We start from the raw sequence: 26,453 nt of genomic DNA on the forward strand, positions 1-26,453 counted from the left end.
TGTTTACGGTTACTGTTTGTGTTAGGTTAGGGTTAGATTTCGGGTTAGGGTTAGGGTCTAAGGAGTAGGGCTTAGGACATGTGCCTGGTATCCTGCAGTTCAGAGACCTCCCCAGAGAGTAAATCTCAACATTGACTGGGATGAGAATAGCCTGGCAGCCATCTGCTGAGCTGAGGCAAGAAGGGGATTTGGGCATCTAAATACTTGTTTTTAGAAATGTTGATTTTGGGGCGTCTGGGTGGCTCCGTCATTAAGCCTCTGTCTTCAGCTCAGGGCGTGATCCCGTTGTCCTGGGACGGAGCTCCAGATCTGACTCCCTGCTCCACTGGGAGCCTGCTTCTTCCTCTCCCACTCCCCCTGCTTGTGTTCCCTCTCTCGCTGTGTCTCTCTCTGTTAAATAAATGAATAAATGAAATCATTATCAAAAAAGAAATGTCTTATTCTGTTCCAGCTGCTGTAACACTGTACACAGACTGGGTGGTTTTAACAACAGACACTCATTTCTCACAGTGCTGGAGTCTGGAAAACTCAGGACAAGGTGCAGGCAGATGTGATGTCTGAAGAGCACCCTCATCCTGGGCTGTCCATTGCCTGTCACCGCACATGGGGTCAGGGGGCAGGGAGCTTTCTCAGTCGTGGTGTGTAAGGGCACTACTCCCATCATGAGGCTGCACCCTCCTGACCTAAGTGCCTCCCTAAGGCCCAACTCCTCGTCCCATCACGTTGTCGTTAGGTTTCTTTGTGAGGATGGTGGAGGTCACACACATTGAGCTGAAGTCAACAACTGAGGATCAATGAGTGATTCCCTGCAGATGAAAGGCCCCTCCCCTCTAGCACCTCAAAGTGAGGATTCTCATGGATCCAGTAGAAACTTCTGGTCTCTGCGTGCACACGGTGAACACAGAACCTTCAGAACCAGCTGGAGACCTTGGGGAGTGGACAGCTTCTACTGCAGACACCCGGCAAGACCTCAGTCCACTTCTAATATCTTCCTTATTAGTATTGTCAGCTTATATGTTATCATTCTCATTTCTAGGGACTCAGGTGTTCTTCACCTATTTGATCAGTTCTCTTCCTTTTCACTTATTTTTCTAGTTGCATGGAATTAGGCATGAGACTTTATCTTCTGATGATTCATTACTACACCAGAAGCCCCTTGCTCTGTCTTCTCCTGCACCACACATGGGAAATCGGATAGGAAAGCCGAGATTCTGTGCCTTTGATGTTCTAGATCCCTTGGGATTTTCCAGCACTGAGCCACGAGAAAATCCCTTATGTCATGTCCTTTCCTGGTTTTATTAAAGCATTTCTGACACGCTGTGTGACATTCCCTGAGATCGATAAGCATTGTGTATTCTCCCATGTGTGTGTCGTATCATCTGATTCCCCAACTGTATCAAGCTTGGTGGGGGTCCCTCTGCTTCTGGATGATGTCAGCTAACTAGATGCTGTGAGCATGGTGTCCACACAAGACCCCCACACTAGGGCCCTTCTCCTCTGGCTTTGGCTTCATGATGCTTCTGTGCCTGATGTCCAGCATGAACTTTATTTTACTGGCTCGTCGTTCGTACACTGGTTCGTGTGGTGCTGTGTTGTTGAGTCCTGCTGAAACTTTTACAGACTTGGCAGACTGACATCAGAATGTCTGTATATAATTGTCAGTTAGGGAAAAGGTGAAGCCGTGTAAGTGACGTTCTGCTTTTGTGCATGGAAGTATAGTTTTCTCCTGTTACAACCAACCTTTGTATTCACAGATGTAAGAGTAAGACGAAATCATTATTCGAGAGAGGCCCCTGGGGAAACTGTTTTATGGAGAGGATGCCCCACACGGTGACAGGAGACGAGCGTTTACTCTCCACCTGCACCTGCTGCTGGTGTGGAAAGTGTATTTGTGGGTCTTGAGTGCCGCACACTGATCTGAGTGTGCCCTTGTCTCCCGAGTGCCCCTGACTCTTGAGCACCCCCTGGTGGATTCTGAGGGCCCCTGCTGTCCTGCCCCTACTGTGTCCCTGCAGGAAGGTTTGTGTCTGGGCTCACACTGATGTCTCCTCTGTGTGCCTCTTGCACAGTAATACACGGCCGTGTCCTCGGTGGTCACAGAGCTCAGCTCCAGGGAGAACTGGTTTTTGGACGAGTCAGCAGTGATGGAGATGCGGCCTTGGAAAGTCGGGTTGTAGCTTGTGCTACTCGTCCAGTACCCCATCCACTCCAATGCTCTCCCAGGGCGCTGGCGGATCCAGTTCTAATAGTAACTGCTGGTGACAGAGCCCCCAGAGACAACACAGTTGAGAGAGAGGGTCTGTGAGGGCTTCACCAGTCCTGGGCCTGACTCCTGAAGTGTAAGTTGAGACAGGACACCTAGGAATAAAGAGAGTCATCGTGAGTCGGTCCCATCCCACAGAAAGGCCCCCGTCTATCCCAGAGCGTCCAGACCCTTACCCAGGGGAGCTGCCAGAAGGCAGAGGAGGGACCACAGCATCTGCATGGCTGTCTGCAGGATGGAGACCCAGCACGCTGGCCTCTGCCTGTGATGCCGATTTCTTCTGGAGCACCCAGGTGATTTGCATGTGGGTCCCCGCAGAGACGGGGAAGCATTAAAAGACCCTGAACCCTGGTGACAGTCACTAGTTCTTGGTGTCCCCATGGTGGGTGGTGTGAGGACCCACTGAGCCTGTTCCTAGAGATCTAGGCTGAGTTCTGACTGAACTGTTCTCCAGCCCCAGTTACTTGAGTGGGTTTGTGCTGGAGTTGATGAAGATTTGGAAACCTCACGAAGGTTCTCTTGTGTTCTCTTGTCGGGCTGTTTGACTGTGGGCTGCAATTTTAACCTTCAGATTCACCTGTTCACATACCTGGAGAATGAGGCAGTAGTCCAGGGTCCAGACCGTGATTGCTTGCGTTCTTAGGGTCATTCTCTCCTTCTAATCAGATATGGGTCCTGGATGATGGCGTACGTCTCCATCTACAAAAGGGGGTGTTAGGAACTATACGCAAGTATTTACATAAGGAAACAAGCTCATCCATGTGGATAGCAAGGCAGAGAGATTGGGGGTTAAGTGGGTATGCGTTTCTTCTTTTCCTCTTGTTTTAAATTTTATTTAAATTCAACTAGCCAGCACATAGTACATCATTAGTTTCGGATGTAGTGTTCAATAGTTTATCAGGAGTGTACAGCACCCAGTGCTCATCACATCAAGTGCCCTCCTTAATGCCCATCACCCGGTCAGCCCATGCCTCCACCCACCTCCCTTCCCTAACCCTCAGTTTGTTTCCTATAGTTAGGAGTTTCTCCTGGTTTGTCTTTCTGTCTGATGACATCCCATTCAGTTTTCCTTCCCTTCCCCTATAATCCTCTGCACTTTTTAAAAAAGATTTTATTTATTTATTTGAGAGAGATAGAGACTGCCAGCGAGAGAGGGAACACAAGCAGGGGGAGTGGGAGAGGAAGAAGCAGGCTCATAGCGGAGGAGCCTGATGTGGGGCTCGATCCCATAACGCCAGGACCACGCCCTGAGCCGAAGGCAGACGCTTAACCGCTGTGCCACCCAGGCGCCCCCCTCTGCACTTTTTCTTATGTTCCACATATGAGTGAAGCCATGTGATATTTGTCTTTCTCTGATTGACTTATTTCATTCAGAACGATACCCTCTAGTTACATCCATGGAACAGAAATGTTTATATGCAACTGATAAATTGTTGAACACTACATCTGAGTCTAATGATGTTCTATATGTTGGCTAAATGAATTTAAATAAAAAATGACACCTTAAATTCAAGCCATATGGTCCTGTACTCACCCTGAGACAGATGGTTCTAGGGAGGAACACATTTAACTGAGTCGGTAGAGAGGTGTTCCCTTCCCACAGAACGTGAGACATGCAGACCCTACTACACAGGCATCTAAAGGGGTCCAAGCCCCAGGATGTGCCCCCATCTCCATCCAGACCTCAAATCCTCATGGGAAAGAGGAGGATGAAGGGGAAGCTGGACGTGAACGTTCACACAGCGTCTGGAGTATGGAGCTTCTTTACCTTGATTTCTCTGTCCTCTGAGGTCCTCATGGACAGGTTCCTGCATGTATTATAAAGACTTTATGATTTATGAATCTGTAATGGAAAAGTCATTTTCTCTGTTGCATGTTCTCTCTCTTTTCCTCTCCTCCTTAGCTTCCGTCTCACACACAGGAGATTTCAACACACATGGTAGTAGGGGAAAGATTCTTGTAAGGTTACAAATTAGCGGGTTCACGTTGTTTGCTTTCTTCGATTCCACTGAGAACTCCTGATACAATTCATAGTGATATACTGCTTTTCTTGTTTATTTCATCATTTCTGTATTCATTGTTCCTTCTCTGGGCATCCTTTGTTCCCTAGTATTAGCAAGTACTTTACGGAATTACCAATGTCAAGCTCCTCGTTTACAGTTTGCCCTGAGGTGATGGGATGAGCCAAAGGAAGGAGGTCAGATTCCTGAGTCTCTGAACACCCACAGATTCCAGCTGGCATGACTGATGGGGTGTCCTGGTCCCCACGGGTAGAGCACAGACCCTCAGATGTGATCTTGGACCTCATGTTCCTGCAGATCCTGGAAGCCATGATGCTGCCAATCCCGCACCCCACTCTGCACCTGCAACAGGGAAGAGCTTTCTCATGGGGTGTCCTGTGCTTAAGGAATGAGGTAATCTCTGGAACAGCTCATGAAGGTCCCGTCTCACACCCAGTCCAACTGAGTCACAGGGGTTTACCATTAGAATATATAATGCCCCTCCCCATGTAGGGCCAGCACACCAGGGTCGCAGAGGGGATCAACACTGCGGGGCATCAAGACACAGATCTTTTTTTTTTATAATCTTTTTTTATTATATTATGTTAGTCACCATACAGTACATCCCTGCTCTTTGATGTAAAGTTCGATGATTCATTAGATGCGTATAACACCCAGTGCACCATGCAATACGTGCCCTCCCCACCATAGCATTTTTAATCTGCCAGATTTGCCCTCATTTCTGCCCTTAGAGATTTTAAATTCTCGTTAATATTTTTGGTTAATATTTTTTTCAAGTCTACACATCATCTTGACCATTGTTACTCTGAACTCCATGTCGGATAATTTTGTTATATCCATATCCATCAGTTCTGTGGCAGGCCTGCCCATCCCCCCACCCGCCTCCCTTGTAAAACCCTCAGTTTGTTTCTTGGAGTCCATCGTCTCTCATGGTTCATTTCCCCTCCTAATTCCCCCCTTCTTTTCCCTCTTCTTTCTCCTAATGTCCTCCATGCTATTCCTTATATTCCACTTGTAAGGAAACCAAGTGATAATTGTCTTTCTCTGCTGACTTAGCTCACTTAGCATAACCCCTCCGGTTTCATTCATGTTGATGCAATGGTTGATCCTTTCTGATGGCTGCGTAATACTCCATTGTGTGTGCGGACCACATCTTCTTTATCCATTCTTCTGTTGAAGGGCATCTCAGCTCCTTCCACACTTTGGCTATTGTGGACATTGCTGCTAGGAACATTGGGGTGCATATGACCCTTCTTTTCCCTACTGTGTATCTGTTTGTTGAAAATACCTACTAGTGCAATTGCTGAGTCATAGGGTAGCTCGAGTGTTAACTTTTTAAGGAACCTCCATATTGTTTTCCAGTGTGGCTGGAACAACTTGCATTCCCACCCACAGTGTAAGAGGGTTTCCCTTTCTCCACAACCTCTGCACCATTTTTTTTCTTGCCTTGCCAATTTTTGCCATTCTAACTGGTGTAATGTGGTATCTCAAGGTGGTTTTGATTTTAATTTCTCTGATGGCTAATGATGTTGAACATTGTGTCATGTGTGTGTTAGTCATTTGTTTGTCTTCTTTGGAGAAGTGTCTGCTCATGTCTCCTACCATTTATTGACTGGGTTTTTTGTTTTTTTTCTGGTGTTGAGTTTGATAAGTCCTAGAGATCTTGGATATCAGCCATTTATCTGAAATGTCATCTGCAAGTATCTTCTCCTATTCTCTGGGCTGCCCTTTAGTTTTGTTGGCTGCTTCCTTTGTTGTTCAGAAGCTTTTTAAAAAAGATTTTATTTATTTATTGGACAGAGAGACAGCCGGTGAGACAGGGAACACAAGCAGGGGGAGTGGGAGAGGAAGAAGCAGACTTCCAGCAGAGCAGGGAGCCCAATGTGAGGCTCAAGCCCAGGACGCCGGGATCCCTCCCTAAGCCGAAGGCAGATGCTTAACGACTGAGCCACCCATGTGCCCCTGTGCAGAAGCTTTTTATCTTGATGAAGTCCCAAATTTTCACTTTTGCTTGTTTCCCTTGCCTTGGAGATGTGTCCTGAAAGAAGTTACTGTGGCTGATGTCGAAGAGGTTCCTGCCTATATTCTCCTCAAAGATTTTGATGGATTCCTGGCTCACATTGATGTCTTTCATCCATTTTGAGTTTGTCTTTGTGTAGGGTGTAACGGAATGGTCCACGTTCATTCTTCTCTCTGTAGCTGTCCAGTTTTTCCAGCAACACTTAATGTAGAGACTAACTTTTTTCGATTGGATATTGTTTTCTTGATTTGTCCAAGAGTAGTTGATCATAGATTTGAGGGTCCGTTTCTGGAGTCTCTTTTCTGATGCACTGATCCACGTGTGTGTTTGTGCCAGTACCATGCTGTCTTGGTGATCACAGCTTTGGAATATAGCTCGCAGTCAGGCAACGTGATGCTGCCAGCTTTGGCTTTCTTTTCCATCATTCCCTAGTCATTTTCGGGTCTTTTCTGGTTCCATACAAATTTCAGGATTGTTTGTTCCAGCTCTTTGAAATATGCCGATGGTATTTTATTAGAGCTGGCATTGAAAGTGTAAGTTCCTCTGTTCAGGGTAGACATTTTTATAGTGTTTAACCTTGGTTTCCTTCTTTTTATAATATTTTTTTATTATGTTAGTCACCGTACAGTATATTCTTAGTTTTTGATGTAGTGTTCCATGATTCATATAACACTTTTTCTGATCTGTTGTGTTGTTTTTTAGTTTTTATAACATTTATTTATATTTATTTTTTCTCCAATCTTTATTTCCTTCCTTCAGCTGTATTAGGCTTCAGTTGTACTTTCTCTAGGTCCTTTAGATGTAAATTTAAGTTGCTTATCTCAGATTATTCTTGCTTCTTGAGTTCTTCCTGTATCTGTGTATTTCTGTTGTAGGACCACATTTCCTAGAGAAATCAGGTGAACGTGTTAAAGGTTTGATACCCTTGTGTAGTCAGTGTGTGTGTGCGTGTGTGTGTGTGTGTGAGAAAGAGAGAGAGAGAGAGATCTTCAGATTCTACATCCACACAACACCAGGAAGGTGTCCACTGCTTTCCCACGTTGTCACTAACATTGATGCTGTGATTTGGTTTATGACGGTGACCCCCACCAAGACACATTCTGCACTTGCTTTGCATTGTCGATGCCTCTGTAGCCTCATGTCCAGCACGCACTTAATGCTGCTTCTAGGATGTTTGCACGTTGAGCTGGGTGGTCCTGTGATGCACAGTGAGTGCAGCTGGGATTCCTGTGAAGGTTCAGATGTGAGCAACAGGATATTTGTAATTCATTGGTATTTAGGGACAGGAATAACCATTGCGAGTGACTCTGTTTTTTTGTGGTTTTTACTTATCTGCTTTCACGTTACAAAAATTTTCTAAGTCAGAGAGTGAAGAGTTGAGCACAGAATCATGTGTCCAGAGAGGGCCCCTGTGGACAACTGCTCTATGGAGAGGAAGCCCCAGACCCTGACAGGAAACCTGCCCACAACCTCCATCTGCAGCTGCTCCTGGGGCTTAAGGACAGAACTGGTGACTAGTGTGCACCCCCTGCTGGTCCAGATCCCCTTCTACAGTGAGGTTTGTGTCTGGGCTCACACTGATGTCCCCTCACTGTGTCACTCGCACAGTAATACACGGCCGTGTCGTCGGCTCTCAGGCTGTTCATCTGCAGATACAGCGTGTTCTTGCCGTTGTCGCTGGAGATGGTGAATCGGCCCTTCACGGAGTCTGCATAGTATGTGTAACTACCACCACTACCGCTAATACTTGCGACCCACTGCAGCCCCTTCCCTGGAGCCTGGCGGACCCAGCTCATGTAGTAACTACTGAAGCTGAATCCAGAGGCTGCACAGGAGAGTCTCAGGGACCCCCCAGGCTTCACCAGGTCTCCCCCAGACTCCACCAGCTGCACCTCACACTGGACACCTGCAGACACAAGACATCCTGGTCAGGAAACTGTCACACACCCACTGTTTGTCTCCCTCAGATCCACTCACACACTCCATGTCTCTTGTTCAGCATGAGTTACCTTTTAAAAGAGCAACAAGGAAAATCCAGCCGACCACCAAGTCCATGGTGAGCTCTCTGTGTTCTGTCCTGATTACTGATTGGAACACCTGGAAACTCTGGGTCTGGGGCTCCTCTCCCAGCTGCAGAGTCAGGGTTGGGCTGTTTTAATCAGCAGAGGGAGGGCCCTATTTGCATGACCTCTGACTATATATTCAGCTTGGGATCTATGCTGACATAGAAGCCAGTAACCAGAACAGATATGACTGCCTTTGTTTTGGTGGTGTTGACCACTTTTGAAAAAATTATATTTCATGATATAACTTCCAGAGTATATACTTGGCCTTCATGTGTGTCTTCAGTTTTAGATATTCACACAAATCTCTTGGCACAGGTGTCATGTTATCTCATAAAGAACTCTAAACCTACACCCGGAATCTTAGAGGGTTTGTGAGGTGTCCAAGAGCATGTACAGGGTGAGAGTTAATCCCAGTCTGGCCGTTTGTTCTTCCCACAGGTCCTGCTGCCCCATGAACCACCCGGAGGCCAGAGTGGCCAGTCTCCTGAGGAATGTGGAACTCTCTGTAGTGGGGACAGGATGATTTTACCTGCTCTAGAGTTTACCTGAAATATAGAGAGAATAAGGGTTCATACAGGTGTATTTTCTAACATTGCAATATCTGTGTGTTCCTCCTGAGTCATCTCTTTGTAAGAACTGTGATGTGTGTGTTTGAAACGGGATGAACTGCACATATGCAGAGTGCATGATATGATATACACAGGTGTCACAATCAACATTATCCAGAGTGAGCAAATCAATTCTCCCTAGAATTTCCTATATTTTCCTGGGAATTCCTTCTCTCTCTTCCCTTTCTCTCCTTGTCCTGACATATCTTGGGTATTTCTCATGTTACTTAGACTAGTTTTAATTTTGAAGAAATTATAGATGTGCAATTATAGTGTTTGTAATTTCATTTGTAGGAATTTATTTTATTTTTTTTGCTATACATAAATCCTTGAAAATTCAACCAGATTTCTCTCTGCTGCACATCTGTTAATGTTTGGCAGCTTTCCTAAGAGTGAACATGGGAAAATTTTATTTTTTAAGTGGTTGGTGTGGATAGGGATTGTTTCCAGTTTTGTTTTTTTATTCGTTTTATAATAATATTTTTAAAATTATGTTAGTCACCATACAGTACATCCCTCGTTTTTGATGTAAAGTTCCATGATTCATTAGTTGTGTGTAGCACCCAGTGCACCATGCAATACATGCCCTCCCTACTACCCATCACCAGCCTATCCTGTTTTAGATATTATAATAAACGTGCTTATCACCCTGCAAATGTAGATATGGACCTCAGAGAATGTGTTATTAATGTGCTTTCCACAACAACTAAGCTGGAGAGGATGACGATGAACAAAGTCAATGGAGGAGCTTCTATGCCCTCTTGTGTTCATAAATCATGTAGATGTCTTCGAAAACTCCTCTTCAAACTTGAGAATATAATTAAAATACAATTAGAACCAGGAATTCCCCTGGGAAGCCATCTGGCCCTGGAGTCTTTTTTTGAGAGGTCTTTATTTCTGCTTCAAAATCCTTGCTGGATATGGGTCTGTTCAGATTTTCTATTTCCTTCTTTTTCAGTTTTGGTAGTTTATACGTTTCCAGGAATGTCTCCATTTCTTCCAGATTGTCCTGATGTATTGGTAAATAGTTGCTCATATTATGGTCTTAAAATTGTATTTCCTTGCTGTTGGTTGTTATCTGTACCCTTTCATTCATGATTTTGTTAATTTGGGTCCTTTCTCTTTCCCTTTGGATAAGTCTGCTTTGGATATTATACAAATTAACAGTTGTTTCAAAGAACCAGATTCTAGTTTCTTTGATCTGTTTTGCTGCTCTTCTGGTTTCTATTTCACTGCTTTCTGCTCTGATCATTATTATTTCTCTCCTCCTGCTAGGTTAATGCTTTATTTTCTGTTATCTCCGTAGCTCCATTAGGTGTAATGTTAGCTTGCATATTTGACATTTTTCTACATTTTTGCAAGATTCTTGTATTGCCATGTATTTCCTACTTAGGATCACCTTTGCCGTATCCCAAAGGTTTTGAACAGCTGTGTTTCCCTTTCCTTAGTTTATCTGAATTTTTAAATTCTTCTTTAATTTCCTCATTGACCCAGTCATTATTTAGTAGTATGGTCTTTAAGCTCCAAGTGTTTGAGGTGCTTCCAAATTTCCTCTTGTGATTGAGTTCCAGTTTCAAAGCTATGTTGTCTGAGAATATTCGGGGAATGATCCCAATCTCTTGATATCAGTTGAGACCTGATTTATGACTCAGTATTTGATCTATTCTGGAGAAAGTTCCATGTGCACCTGGGAAGAATGAATATTCTGTTGTGTTAGGATGGACTGCTCTGTATATGCCTTCAAAGTCCATTGGGTCCAGTGGGTCATTCAAAGCCCTTGAATTTTTTGTTGATCTTCTGCCTAGGTGATCTGTCCTTTGCTGTGAGTGGGGTGTTGAAGTCCCCTACTATTAATCTAATACGATCAATGTTTTTCTTTTCTTTGGTTTTTAATTGGTTGATATAATTGGCTGCTCCCAAATTAGGAGCATAAATATTTATAACTGTTAGGTCTTCCTGTTGTGCAGACCCTTTAAGTATGATATCATGTCTGTTTACATCTCTTACTACAGTCTTCGGTTTATTTATTTTTTTAAGATTTTTTTATTTATGTGACAGACAGCCAGTGAGAGAGGGAACACAGCAGGGGGAGTGGGAGAGTAAGAAGCAGGCTCCCAGCGGAGGAGCCTGATATGGGGCTCGATCCCATAACGCCAGGATCACACCCTGAGCCGAAGGCAGACGCTTAATGACTGTGCTACTCAGGCGCCCCTACAGTCTTTGGTTCTCTGAGAAACAAACTGAGGGTTTCAGAGGGGAGGGGGGTGAGGGAATGGGATAGGCTGGTGATGGGTAGTAAGGAGGACATGTAGTGCATGGTGCACTGGGTGTTACATGCAACTAATGAATCATCGAACTTTACATCAAAAACCAGGGATGTACTGTATGGTGACTAACATAATATAATTTAAAAAATGTAATTTTTAAAATTGTAAGTTATCTGATATGAGGATTGTTATCCCACCTTTCTTCTGATGTCCATTAGCATAATAAATTGTTCTTCACCCCCTCACTTTCAGTTTGGGAGTGTGTTAGGTCTAAAATGGGACTTTTGTTGACACTATATGGATGGGTCTTGCATTTTTTAAAATCTAATCTGATACCCCGTGTCTTTTTATTGGAGCCTTTAGTCCATTTATATTCAGAGTTACTATTGAAAGATATGAATTTAGTGCCATTGTATTACCTGCATCGTCCCTGTTTCTGTGGATTGCCTTTTTCTTTCTGGTCTATGTGACTCTTTGGGTCGCTCTTGGCTTACAGAAGCCCCCTTAATATTTTTTTGCAGGGGTGGCTTTGCGGTCACATATTCTTTCAGTTTCTGCTGATCCTGGAATCTCTTTATCTTTCTGACCATCCTGAATGACAGTCTTACTGGATGAAGTATTGTCGGCTGCATGTTTTTCTCATTTAATATCCGATTATGTCTTGCTAGCCCTTTCTGTCTTGCCAAGTCTCTGTATATAGTTCTGATGTTTTCTGATGTTCCTCCCACGTTTCATAAGAAATCTCTTCCCCATAGCTGGTATCAGGACAGCTTCCTTTGTTCTAGGATTTGCAAGTTTCACTATTATATATCGGGTATTGATCTATTATTATTTATTTTGGGAGGGGTCCTCTCTGCCTCCTGGACTTGAATGTTTGTTTCCTTCCGCTGTTGAGGGAAGGTCTCAGCTATGATTTTGTCAAACATATAATCTAGTCCTTTCTCTCTCTCCACCACCTCAGGGATCCCAATTATTCTGACACTGGAATGCTTCATGGTGTCTTTGATCTCTCTAAGTCAATTTTCATGTGCTACTAGCTGCCTATACCTATTTTCCTTAGCTTCCTTCCTTTCTCTAAGCTTATTTTCTGGATCACTGACTCGTTCTTGTGCCTTATTTACCCTTGGTGTTAGAGTATCCAGTTTAGGCTGCATCTCATTCATAGCACTTGTAAGTTCGCCCTGAGTAGATCTCATTTCTACTCTTAGAAATTCTATATTGTCACTAGTGCTTTTTTCAACCCTGGCTATTGACTTCATGATTGCTATCTTGATGTCTGTCTCTGATATCTTGTTCTATTCATATCCATTAGTTCTGTGGAGAGGACATTGTCTCCAGTTCTTTTCTTGTTGAGAATTCCTCCTCCTTGTCATCTGTTGAGGGATGGTTGAGGGATGGACAGAGTCCAAAATATCAACCATGACCCAAGGAAAATGCACATTAGAAAAAATCTGAAGTGAGAAAAAAAAAGAATAAGAAAGTAAGAAGGAAATATAAAATTGTAGCCTAAAGTATAAAGCGAGTCATGAGGGAACACCTGGAGCTCCCTATATTATTTTCCCCTGGTGCTGGAGATTAACAGTCCTGTGGGAAATAATCTTGTCATTCACCTGTTCTTCCAGTCTGCCTTTTGGGGGAGGGGCCTGCCACTCAGCTTCTCAGCTGTCTTTGCCTTGGTGGAATTACCCCACCCCTTGTTGGGCCATCGGCTTAATTTCACTTGGTTGTCTGTGTGCCTCTTGTTCCCTGGTGGCTTTCTGCTTCTTGTTAGTGGGTCAGAGCAAATATGGCCATGTGGGAATCTCTGACCTAGAGCCACAAGTTCCAGGTCCCCTTTCTTCAATAAATCCTTGAGGTTAAGCAGTATCCTCTTCTGTACATACCAAACTCTACAGACTTGAGCTGTTCCTACCCATTGCAACTCTCCTGGGGGAGTTCCAGGGAACTGTGATTGTCTCTGTGCTTTGTGATTTTGCACATGGGAGCACGTGTGGGCTTTCTCGTGGACCCTTTCCTGCAGCTCCCAGGTCACTGCTGGGTGCCACCCCAGTGTACTTTCAGACTGAACCACCCTGAGATCTGTTGCCCTGTTGTGGATGCAAGCCCTTTTCTATCTCCACTGGGATGTTAAACAGCCTCCACTTTCCAGTACTTTTCAGGACGAGGCGAGGCACTCTCTCAACCAGCCTGCCTAATGGTTTATGGTGACCGGAGCTGAGAGTTCCTTCTGGGCTTGCTGACCATAACAAGTCTCCCCTCTACACTGCTTGGGCATTCTATCAGATCAGGCTCCCCCATTCTTGCAGAGCCTCCTGGGATCCTGAGACCTAATGATCCACTTACAATCCTGCCCTATTCATCCCCTGTGCACTTTTCAGAAAGGAATGTCTCTCACTAGAGCAGGTTTCCAAAGGCCCTGATTTTTTGTGCTGGTGGCATATCACTTTCCAGTCGCCAGCTTATGGAGGCTCCATCTCCAGTCCATTTATATCCCAATATTTCCCCCGAAGATTCCAAGTTCACCTCCTACCTTGCAAAAAACAGTAATTTTTCTGTTTCTGGAGGTCCAGACAATTATTCTTATATCCGAGGTGGAATTTGTGTGTGTTCAGAAGGGTTTGATAGATACCATTTAAATTCGAGGCACCAGGTGATACAAGGTCCCCTACTCTGTGCCCATCTTGCCCACTTCTCCCAAAATGATAACTTTGAATGACACACCGCACCAGCTAGATTTCTGATATTTATTTAGGTCCTTTCTCTTTTCTTTTTGATTAGTCTAGGCCGAGTTGCTCAATTTTATTGTCTTTTTTCTTTTCTTTTCTTTTTAGAATCAGCCCTTGGTTTTGTTTTATTTTATTGTTTATTTTATTATGTTATGTTAGTCACCATACAGTACATCATAGTTTTTGACGTGGTGTTCCATGAATCATTGTTTGCGCATAACACCCAGTGGTCCACGCAATACGTGCCCGCCTTCATACCCGTCACCAGGCTAGCCCAGTCCCCCACCCCCCTCCCTTCTAAAACCCTCAGTCTGTTTTCCAGAGTCCATAGTATCTCAAGGTTCATCTCACCCTCTGATTTCCCCCCTTCATTTTTCCCTTCCTTCTCCTAATGTCCTCCATGCTATTCCTTATATTCCACATGTAAGTGATAATTGTCTTTCTCTGCTGGACTTATTTCACTTAGCATAATCCCCTACAGTTTCTTTCATGTCATTGCAAATGATGGGTATTCATCCTTTCTGATGGATAAATATCATTGTATTTATTGTATAAATGGACCACATCTTCTTTATCCATTCATCTGTTGAAGGGCATCTCAGCTCCTTCCACAGTTGGCTATTGTGGACATTGCTGCTAGGAACATGGGGTGCATATGGCCCTTCTCTTGACTATGTCTGTATCTTTGTGGTAAATACCTAGTACTGCAATTGCTTGGTCACAGGGTAGCTCTATTTTTAACTTTTTGAGGAACCTCCATATTGTTTTCCAAAGTGGCTCTAAAAACTTGCATTCCCACCCACAGTGTAAGAGGGTTTCCATTTCTCCACATCCTCTGCAACATTTTTTGTTTCTTGCTTTATCAAATTTTGCCATTCTAACTGGTGTAACATGGTATCTTTGTGGTTTTGATTTGAATTTCCCTGATAGCTAATGATGTCTTGAAAGAAGTTACTGTGCTGATGTTGAAGAGGTTACTGCCTATATTCTCCTCTAAGATTTTGATGGATTCCTGTCTCACATTGATGTCTTTCATCCATTTTGAGTGTATCTTTGTGAATGGTGTAAGGAAATGTTTCAGTTTCATTCTTCTATATGTAGCTGTCCAGTTTTTCCAGCAACATTTATTGAAGAGGCTGTCTTTTTTCCATTGGTTTGTTTTTCTTGGTTTGTCAAAGATTAGTTGACCATAGAGTTCAGGGTCCATTTCTTGCATCTCTCTTATGTTTCATTGATCAATGTGTGTGTTTTTGTGCCAGTACCATGCTGTCTTGGTGATCACAGCTTTGTAATATAGCTTGAAGTCAGGGAACGTGCTGCTGCCAGGTTTGGTTTTCTTTTTCGTCATTCTCTTGTCTATTTGGGGTCATTCCTTGTTCCACATAAATTTCAGGATTGTTTGTTTCAGATGTTTGAAAAATGCCAATGGTATTTTATTTTATTTTATTATTATTTTTTATTTATTTTTTATGTTTTATTTTATTATATTATGTTAGTCACCATACAGTATATCACTGGTTTCTGGGGTAAAGTTTGATGATTCATTAGTAGCGTATAACACCCAGTGCACCATGCAATACATGCCCTCCTTAGTACCCATCACCACCCTATCCCGTTCCCCCATCCCCCTCCCCTCTGAAGTCCCCAGTTTGTTTCTGAGAGTCCATAGTCTCTCATGCTTCATTCCCCCTTCTGATTATCCGCCCTGTCTTTATCCCTTTCTTCTCCTACCGATCTTCCTAGTTCTTATGTTCTGTAGATGAGAGAAATCATATGATAATTGTCTTTCTCTGCTTGACTTATTTCACTTAGCATTGTCTCCTCCAGTGCCGTCCATGTTGCAGCAAATGTTGAGAACTCGTTCTTTCTGATAGCTGAGAAATATTCCATTGTATATATGGACCACATCTTCTTAATCCAGTCATCTGCTGAAGGGCATCTCAGATCCTTCCACAATTTAGCTATTGTGGACAATGCTGCTATGGACATTGGGGTGCATATGGCAATTCTCTTCACTACGTCTGTATCTTTGGGGTAAATACCTAGTAGTGCCATGGCTGGGTCATAAAGGTAGCTCAATTTTTGACATTTTTTAAATGATTTTTTATTATATTATGTTAGTCACCATACAGTACATCCCCGGTTTCCAATGTAGGGCTCGAGGATTCATTAGTTGCATATAACACCCAGTGCACCATGAAATACATGCCCTCCTTACTGCCCATCACCAGCCTATCCCATTCACCCACCCCCCTCCCCTCTGTAGCCCTCAGTTTGTTTCTCAGAGTCCATAGTCTCTCATGCTTCATTCCCCCTTCTGATTACCCCCCCTTTCTTTATCCCTTTCTTCCCCTACCGATCTTCCTAGTTCTTCTGTTCTGTAGATGAGCGAAATCATATGATAATTGTCTTACTCTGCTTGACTTATTTCACTTACCATTATCTCCTCCAGTGCCGTCCATGTTGCAGCAAATGTTGAGAAATCATTCTTTCTGATAGCTGAGTAAGATTCCATTGTATATATGGACCACGACTTCTTAATCCAGTCATCTGCTGAAGGGCATCTCAGATCCTTCCATAATTTAGCTATTGTGGACAATGCTGCTATGAACATTGGGGTGCATATGGCCCTTCTCTTCACTACGTGTGCATCTTTGGATAAATACCCAGTAGTGACATGGCTGGGTCATAGGGTAGCTCAATTTTTGACTTTTTAAGGGACCTCCACACTGTTTTCCAAACTGGCTGTACCAACTTGCATTCCCACCAACAATGTAGGAGGGATCCCCTTTCTCCATAACCTCTCCAGCTATTGTTGTTTCTTGCCTTGTCAATTTTTGCCATTCTAACTTGTGTAAGGTGGTATCTTTGTGTGGTTTTGATTTGAATTTCCTTAATGGCTAATGATTTTGAACATTTTTTCATGTGTCTGTTATCCATTTGTTTGTCTTCATTGGAAAAGTGTCTTTTCATATCTTCTGCCCATTTTATGATTTATTTGTTTCTCATGTATTGAGTTTGAGAAGTTCTGTGTAGATCTTGGATACCAGTCTTTTATCTGTAGCATCATTTGCAAATATCTTCTCCCATTCCATGGGCTGCCTCTTAGTTTTTTTGACTGTTTTCTTGGCTGTGAGGAAGCATTTTATCTTGATGAAGTCCCACATGTTCATTTTATCTTTTGTTTCTCTTGCCTTTGGAGATGTGCCATGAAAAAGGTTGCTTTGGCCAATGACTTAGAGGTTGCTGCCTATGTTCTCCTCTAGGATTTTGATGGATTCCTGTCTCACATAGAGGTCCTTCATCCATTTGGAGTTTATCTTTGTGTATAGTGTGAGAGAGTGGTCAAGTTTCATTCTTTTGCATGTAGCTGTCCAATTTTCCCAGCACCATTTATTGAAGGGACTATCTTTTTTCCACCGGATGTTTTTTCCTGCTTTATCAAATATTAGTTGTCTAAAGAGCCGAGGGTCCATTTCTGGATTCTCTATTCTGTTCCATTGGTCTATGTGTCTGCTTTTGTGCCAGTACCATGCTGTCTTTGTGATCACAGCTTTGTAGTACAGCTCGAAATCCGGCATTGTGATGCCCCCAGCTTTGTTTTTCCTTTTCAACAGTTCCTTGATGATTCGGGGCCTTTTCTGGTCCATACAAATTTAAGGATTATTTGTTCCAGTTCTTTGAAAAATGTCGTTGGTATTTTGATCGGGATAGCATTGAAAGTGTAGATTGCTCTGGGTAGCATGGACATTTAACTATGTTAATTCTTCCGATCCATGAGCATGGAATATCTTTCCATCTTTTTATGTCTTCCTCAATGTCTTTCAAGAGTTATTTATAGTTTCTAGAATATAGGTCCTTTATGTCTCCGGTTAACTTAATTCCAAGGTAACGTATGGTTTTTGGTGCTATTGTAAATGGGATGGATTCCCTAATTTCTCTTTCTTCGGTCTCATTATTCGTGTATAGAAATGCAACTGATTTCTGAGCATTGATTTTGTATCGCACCATGTTACTAAATTGCTCTATAACTTCTAATAGTTTGGGAGTGGCTTCTTTTGGGTTTTCCATATAGAGTATCATGTCATCTGCGAAGAGAGACATTTTGACTTCTTTGCCGATTTGAATACCTTTGATCCGTTTTTGTCGTCTGATTGCTGTTGCAAGACTTCTAGTACTATGTAGAATAATAGTGGCGAGAGTGGGCATCCTTGTTGAGTTCCTGATCTTAAGGGAAAGGCTCCAGCTTTTCCCCATTGGGAATAATATTTGCAGTAGGCTTTTCATAGATGGCTTTTATGAGATTGAGAAATGTATCCTCTATTCCTACACTCTGAAGGGTTTTAATCAGGAAAGGATGCTGTATTTTGTCAAATGCTTTTTCGGCGTCGATTGAGAGGATCATATGGTTCCTGAGTCTTTTCTTGTTGATATGATGTATCACGCTGATTGATTTGCGAATATTGAACCACGCTTGCATCCCAGGTATGAATCCCACTTGATCGTGATGGATAATCCTTTTAATGTACTGTTGGATTCTATTAGCAAGTATCTTGTTGAGGATTTTGGGGTCCATATTCAATAGGGAAATCGGTCTGTAATTCTCCTTTTTGAGGGGGTCTTTGCCTTGTTTGGGGATCAAGGTAATATTGGCCTCATAGAATGAGTTTGGTAGCTTTCCTTCTGTTTCTATTTTTTGAAATAGCTTTAGGAGAATAGGTATTATTTCTTCTTTGAATGTTTGGTAGAATTCCCCAGGAAAACCATCCAGGCCTGGAGTTTTGTTATTTGGAAGATTGTTTATCACTGACTCAAATTCTTCATAATTAATTGGGCTGTTTAAGAAATCAGTTTCTTCCGGTTTCAATCTTGGTAGTTTATAGGTTTCCAGGAAGTATTCCATCACTTCCAGATTGCTTAGTTTATTGGCATAGCTGTTGATAAAAATTTCTAATAATCCTTCCAATTTCAATGGTGTTCGTCGTGACCTCTCCTTTTTCATTCATAATTTTAATAATCCGGGTCCTTTCTCTTTTCTTTTGGATAAGTCTTGCCAGTGGTCTGTCAATTTTATTGATTCTCTCAAAGAACCAGCTTCTAGTCCTGTTGATCTGCTCTACTGTACTTCTGGTTTCTGCTTGATTGATTTCAGCTCTAATTTTGGTCAATGCTTCCTCGTGCATGGATTAGGCCTGTCCCTCTGTTGCTGTTCCAGCTTCTTGAGGTGAGAATGTAAAAACTGCATTTTAGATTTTTCTATTCTTTTGAGTGAGGCTTGGATGGCTATGTATTTCCCCCTTCGGACTGCCTTTGCAGTATCCCATAGGTTTTGGACCGTTGTGTTTTCATTCTCGTTGGTCTTCATAAATTGTGTAATTTGATTTTTGATTTCCTGGTTTATCGAGTCATTCCTGAGCAGGATGGTTCTTAGTCTCCAAGTGTTTGAGTTTCTTCCAAATTTTTCCTTGTGGTTGAGTTCCAATTTCAGAGCGTTGTGGTCTGAGAATATGCAGGGGATAATTTCAATCTTTTGGTATCAGTTGAGGCTGTTTTGTGTCCCAGAACATGGTGTATTCTTGAGAATGTTCCATGGGCATTAGAATAGAATGAGTATTCTTTGGTTCTGGAGTGTAGTGTTCTCTATATATCTATGAGGCCCAACTCGTCAAGTATGGCATTCAAAGCCTTTGATTCTTTGCTTAGTTTTTGCCAGGGTGTTCTGTCTATTTCTGATAGTGGAGTGTTGAGGTCCCCTACTATTAATATATTTTTATCTATATGTCTCTTTATTCTGGTTAAGAGTTGGCTTGTGTATCTTGCTGCTCCCCTGTTGGGGGCATATATATTTATAATTGTCATATCCACTTGTTGAATACTTCCCTTAAGAATAATATAGTGCCCTTCTGCGTCTCTAACTATAGTCTCTAGTTTAAAATCCTATCTATCTGATATGAGAATTGCTACCCCAGCTTTCTTTTGAGGTCCATTTGCGTGAAAGATGGTACTCCATCCCCTTACTCTCAGTCTGAATGCATCTTTGGGTTCGAAATGAGTCTCTTGTAGACAGCAAATGGATGGGTCATTTCTTTTTATCCAATCTGCAACCCTGTGGTGTTCTTTGGGATGGTTCAAACCATTTACATTAAGACTGAGAGATATGATTTTAATGATGCCCTGTTGCCAGTAAAGTGTTTGTATCGGTTGTGACTTTCTGTTCGGTATCACTCTTGGGGCCTTTTTACTTTTATAGAACCCCCCGTAATACCTCCTGTAGGGCTGGTTTCGTGGTTACGAAATTGGCTAGTGACTGTCGATTCTGAAATGTCTTTATTTCTCCATCAATTCTGAATGACAGCCTTGCTGGATAAAGGATCCTTGGCTGCATGTTTTTCTCTGAAAGAGCTTTAAATATGCTCCCCCAACCCTTTCTCTCATTCCAGGTCTGTGTAGACAGGTCTGACGTAATTCTGATGCCTTTGCCTTGGTACGTGAGAAATTTCTTTGCCCTGGCTGCTTTCAATACTGTATCCTTGGATCTAATATTTCCGAATTGCACTATGATGTGACGTGGCGTAGGTTTGTTGTGGTTGAGCTTGGGAGGGGTCCTCTCTGCCTCTTGGACACGAATGTTTGTTTCCCTCGCTAGATTAGGGAAGTTTTCAGGTACAATTTGTTCAAATATCTCTTCTAGACCTCTGTTTTTCTCCACCCCCTCGGGGATGCCGATGATTCTGACATTGGATCATTTCATTGAGTCAGTAATCTACCGTAACCTCTACCCAGGCTTGGATTTTTTTAAGACCATCTTCTATTTTCATTTTTTCCTCTATTAACCCATCCTCCAATTCACTAACCCGTTCCTCTGCTTCTGTGACCCTGGCCGTCAGAGCCTCTAGTTTTGCCTGCATTTGGCTCCTAGAATTTTTAATTTCTGTCAGATTTACTCTCATTTCTGTCCTTAGGTATTCTATATTCTCAGTAACCTTTTCGTTAATAGTTTTTTCAATTCTACTCATCATTTTGACCATTGTTACTCTGAATTCCATTTCTGATACTTTGGTTACATCCATATCCATTATTTCTGTGGCAGAGGCCACAGACTCACTGTTTTTTCTTTGCTGGGGGGGGGGGCTTCTCCTTCTTGTCATTCTGATGAAGAGAGGTTGCGGGGTTGTCCAGAGCCCACATTATTGACTGGGTCCCAGGCCGTGCCCCTTGTTTTATAGGGATCTTGGGGATGTGGGCTTCTTCTTTAAAGATTTTATTTATTTATTTATGTGGCAGCCAACCAGCGAGAGAGGGAACAGAAGCAGGGGAGTGGGAGAGGAAGAAGCAGGCTCCCAGCAGAGGAGCCCGATGAGGGACTCCTTTCCGGAACGCCGGGATCACACTCTAAGCTGAAGACAGGCGCTCCATGACTGCGCCACCCAGTCGCCCGGGTTGTGGGCTTCTTGATTTTTCAGCCTGCCTTCTGTGTTCTTGAGGAGGGGCCTGCCGCGCCGATACTCAGACAGCCCTGTTTGGGTAGAGTCTCCGTGTCCCCTGCGAGGGGGAATGGGGATGGGCACTCTCTGAGCCGGTATTTCCAGGCTTTTGTTCTCTGGCAGCTTTCCCTGGCGGTTTGCTGTGCCTCTTCTGAGAGTCAGAGCAGCAGCGGCTGAATTTCAGCCTCTGTCACAGAACAGAGGGATTGCGGCCCGTTCTCTACTAATGTTCTGGCCACTTTAACTCTGTTACTGTTGGTGCTGCTCAACCCTTCAGCGTCCCGGGATGTGCGCCCCACACCCGGCGTCCCAGCCCTCACTTCCAGGGCCGGCGCGTCTCTGTCCTTTGTGTTTCTAATGCCGCCAGCTGCCAGCCGCCCCGCGCGCGCTCCGGAAGCTCCCGGTCTCAGTCTGGATCCAGTGAGCGCACCGGGATTCCGGTGTTCTGCGAGATGCCTGGTGGCGCGCGCACTCAGCTCACCATCTCAGTCTGCTGTTTTGAGGGTGCCGTCTGCGAGCCCTGCCCGCTCTCCCGTGCAGGTGGCTACCACTTTCCGGCGCCCGAACGCTGCGGCTCCCTCCCCCTTCCGTTTATCTTCCGATATCTGTGCACGGTTTCATGGCTCCCCGCTTCGTACCTCAATACTCAGCGCTGGAGGTGTTCATTTGTAGAGATCCAGATGCGTCTTCCTGCGTCTCAGGCTGGTTCCGTGGTTGTTTAGGCTGGTCTGGTACCTATCCAGCTCGACTCAGGGGACCGGCTGAAAAAGGTGTCTCCTACTCCTCCGCCATCTTAACTCCTCTGGAGTTGTATCTTGAAAGAAGTTACTGTGGCTGAGGTCAAATAGGATACTGACTAAATTCTCCTCTATGATTTTGATGGTTTCCTGTCTCACATTGAGGTGTTTCATCCACCATGATTTTATCTTTGTGTAGGGTGTAAGGGAATGGTCCAGTTTCATTCTTTTATATGTAGCTGTCCAGTTTCCCCAGCAACACTTATTGAAGGGACTGTCTTTTTTCCATTGGATATTTTTTTCTTGATTTGTCAAAGATTAGTTGACCATAGAGTTGAGGGTCCATTTCTGGACTCTCTGTTGCATTGAGCTGTATGTTTTTGTGCTAGTACCATGCTGTCTTGGTGATCACAGCTTTGTAACATAGCTTGAAGTCAGGCAACGTGATGCTGCCAGCTTTGGTTTTCTTTTCCATCATTCCCCTGTCAATTTAGGGTCCTTTCTGGTTCCATACAAATTTCAGGATTGTTTGTTTGGGCTGTTTGAAAAATGTCAATGGTATTTTAATAGGGATGAAATTGAAAGTGTAAGTTCCTCTGTTCAGGATAGACATTTCAACAATGTTTATTCTTGGTTTTTTATCTTTTCTTTTTTTTTTTTTTAGTTTTTATACTATTTATTTTTTTAATTTCTGCGCTAATCTTTACTACTTCCTTCCTTGTGCTATATTTAGCGTTCACTTGTTGTACTTTCTCTGGTTAGGTGGTTTATCTGAGATTTTTCTTGCTTCTTGAGGTCTTCCTCTGTGCTGTATATTTCTGTCTTAGGACCACATTTCCTAGAAAATTAAGTGAATGTGATAAAGGTTTTAACCCCCTGTGTAGTGACTGGGAGTGTGTTTGTGTGTGTGTGTGTGTGTGTGTGTGTGTGTGTGTATGTGTGTGTGTGTGAGAGAGAGAGAGAGAGAAAGAGAGAGAGAGATCTTTTCAGAATCAACATCCACACAACACCAGGAAGTTGTCACTAACACTAATGTTGTGATTTGGTTTAAGACAGTGACCTCCACCAAGACTCTTTCTGCACTTGTCTATGATTGTTGATACCTCTGCAGCCTCATGTCCTGCAGACTCTTAATGCTGCTTCTAGCAAGTTTGCACGTTGAGCTGGGTGGTCCTGTGATGCACAGTGAGTGCAGCTGGGATTCCTGTAAAGGTTCAGATGATGAGCATCAGGATATTGGTAATTCATTGGTATTTAGGGACAGGAATAAACATTGTGAGTGACTCTGTATTTTGTGGTTTTTACTATAGCTGTTTTCACATTAAATTATTTTCTAAGCCATAGAGTGTTTAGGTAAGCACAGAATCACATCTGAGGAGAGGGCCCCTGGGGGAAACTGCTCTATGGAGAGGAAGCCCCGACCCTGACAGGAAACCTGCCCATAACCTCCATCTGCAGCTGCTCCTGGGGCTTAAGGACAGAACTGGTGACTAGTGTGCACCCCCTGCTGGTCCAGATCCCCTTCTACAGTGAGGTTTGTGTCTGGGCTCACACTGATGTCCCCTCACTGTGTCCTTTGCACAGTAATACACGGCCGTGTCGTCGGCTCTCAGGCTGTTCATCTGCAGATAGAGCGTGTTCTTGCCGTTGTCTCTGGAGATGGTGAATCGGCCCTTCACGGAGTCTGCGTAGTATGTGCTACCACCACTGCTAATAACTGCGACCCACTGCAGCCCCTTCCCTGGAGCCTGGCGGACCCAGTGCATGCCATAGCTACTGAAGGTGAATCCAGAGGCTGCACAGGAGAGTCTCAGGGACCCCCCAGGCTTCACCAGGTCTCCCCCAGACTCCACCAGTTGCACCTCACACTGGACACCTGCAGGCACAAGACATCCTGGTCAGGAAACTGTCACACACCCACTGTTTGTCTCCCTCAGATCCACTCACACACTCCATGTCTCTTGTTCAGCATGAGTTACCTTTTAAAAGAGCAACAAGGAAAACCCAGCCGAGCACCAACTCCATGGTGAGCTCTCTGTGTTCTGTCCTGGTTACTGATTGGAACACCTGGAAACCCTGGGTCTGGGGCTCCTCTCCCAGCTGCAGAGTCAGGGTTGGGCTGTTTTAATCAGCAGAGGGAGGGCCCTATTTGCATGACCTCTGACTATATATTCAGCTTGGGATCTATGCTGACTTAGAGGCCAGTACCCAGAAGAGATGTGACTGCCTTTGTTTTCTAGGTATTGACCATTTGAAAAAATACCATATTTCATTATTTAACTTTCCCCTGTTTGTATGTAGCCTCCATGTGGGACTTTGTTTTTACATATTCACACAAATCTTGCAGGATAGGTGTCATGTTGTGCCAAATGAATCATAAACCTACACCTAGAATTTTAGAGGGTTTGTGAGGTGTCCAGGAACACATTCAGGGGTAGAATGAGCCCCAGTATTCAAGGATGACCTCCTGCCCCTGGACACCGAGGACAGAGAGGGCAACCTCGTGAGAAATGTTGAACCCCTCGAGTAATGGGGACAGGATGATTTTACCTGCTCTAGAGTTACTTAAAGTAAGGGGAGAATCAGGGTTCATGCAGGTGTATTTTCTAACATGTCAATATCTATATGTTCCTCCTGAGTCATCTCTGTGTTTATTAGTTTTGATGAGTGTACTGGACACAGGATGCACTGCACACATGCAGAATGTGTCATATGATAAACAGTGGAGTCACAATCAGCATTATCCAGATTCAGCAAACCACTTCTCACTAAAATTTCCTGTATTTTCCCTGGAATTCCTCCTCCTCCTTCCCTTTCTCACCCTGTCCCCCATACCTTGGCTATATCTCCTATTACTTAAACTAGTTTTAATTTTGAGGGGTTTATAAATGTGCAATTATAGTGTATGTAATTTCATTTGTAGGACTTTTTTCTCTGCATAAATACTTGAGAATTCAGCCATGTTGCTGTCTGTAGCAAGAATCATGTATTTTAGTGTTTGGCAGCTTTCCTTAGAGTGAACATAGCAGAATTTTATTTTTTAAGTGGTTGGTTGGGGTAAGAATTTTTTCCCGTTTCTGATATTATAATAAATTTGCTTCTCACTACAGATGTAGATATGGAGCTTAGAGAATGTATTTGTTTCATTGATCTGCTTTACTGTGCTTCTGGTTTCTATTTGATTGGTTTCTCTTCTAATCTTTATTATTTCTCTTCTTCTCCTTGGTAGGTGTTATTTGCTGTTCTTTCTCCAGCTCCTTTAGGTGTAAAGTTTGCTTGTCGATTTGAGGTTTTTCTCAATTTTTGAGAGAGGTTGTATTGCAGTGTACTTCTTCCTTAGGACCACCTTTGTTGTTTCCTAAAGGTTTTGAACAGCTGTGTTTCCTTCTCCTTTGCTTCCATGATTTTGATTTTTAATAAGCGAAGATGATTTATTGATGAAATTTATATGATTACATTTTAATTTTACACTTGATTTCAGTCCTTTCCTTTTGATTTTTTAATACTGTCCAACATTCAGGATTTGAGCTAAGCGTTTATTGTTTTAGTCATTTTCTCGCAGTAGCATGTGTACCTCTTTGCAATCTCCTCTCTGAATGCATGTGCCATTTTTAGTGGTCTGATTGCCATTCTCAAACATTTGTTTATTCAACGTTACCTGTGCTTAGGACATTTATTTTCTATTTCACGTTTTAAAAGATCAAAGGGACAATATGACAGGAAATTCATAAACATGACTTTCACAGAACTAAAATATCCCCAAAGAAATTTTATCCCACCTATGTTAGCCTCTGCCATTCATTAAGTGCCTCAATCTTTCCTTATTCCTGAGTAGCATTTGGTCCGTAATCTTTTTTTTTTCATAATAGTATTTTTTATTACATTATGTTAGTCACCATTCAGTACATCCCTAGTTTTTGATGTAAACTTCCATGGTTCATTACTTGTGTATAACACCCAGTGCCCCATGCAATACGTGCCCTCCTTACTACCCACCACCAGCCTATCCCATTCCCCCAGCCCCGAAGTCCTCAGTTTGTTTCCCAGAGTCCATATTTTAAATTCTTCTTTAATTTTCTTGTTCACTCATTCATTTTTTAGTAGGGTGCTTTTCACTTCCAAATTCCCTCTTGTGAATGATTTCACAATGATTTACACTTTCAAAGCCTCGTGGTCTGAAAATATGCAGGTAATGATCCGAATCTCTTGGTATCTGTTGAGACCTGATTTGTGACCCAGGATGTGATCTATTCTGGAATAA

At 43.2% G+C, this 26,453-nt stretch overlaps 2 pseudogenes across 2 annotated transcripts; both read right to left on the reverse strand.

The window, feature by feature from the left end:
- Positions 1 to 7,818: 7,818 nt before the first annotated feature.
- LOC123792272 (immunoglobulin heavy variable 3-23 pseudogene) lies at positions 7,819 to 8,426 on the reverse strand (annotated as a pseudogene). The gene is made up of 2 exons (XR_015721709.1): positions 8,314 to 8,426; positions 7,819 to 8,210 (listed from the first exon to the last, which is right to left on the reverse strand). The product of XR_015721709.1 is annotated as an immunoglobulin heavy variable 3-23 pseudogene (transcript).
- Positions 8,427 to 23,682: 15,256 nt separating this feature from the next.
- LOC123792273 (immunoglobulin heavy variable 3-23 pseudogene) lies at positions 23,683 to 24,285 on the reverse strand (annotated as a pseudogene). Its single transcript, XR_015721710.1, has 2 exons — positions 24,172 to 24,285; positions 23,683 to 24,068 (listed from the first exon to the last, which is right to left on the reverse strand). The product of XR_015721710.1 is annotated as an immunoglobulin heavy variable 3-23 pseudogene (transcript).
- Between the last annotated feature and the right edge of the window lie 2,168 nt (positions 24,286 to 26,453).

Source organism: Ursus americanus, chromosome 26 (assembly GCF_024610735.1).
Source record: "Ursus americanus isolate L20-20 chromosome 26, mUrsAme1.1.p, whole genome shotgun sequence".
NCBI lineage: Eukaryota > Metazoa > Chordata > Mammalia > Carnivora > Ursidae > Ursus > Ursus americanus.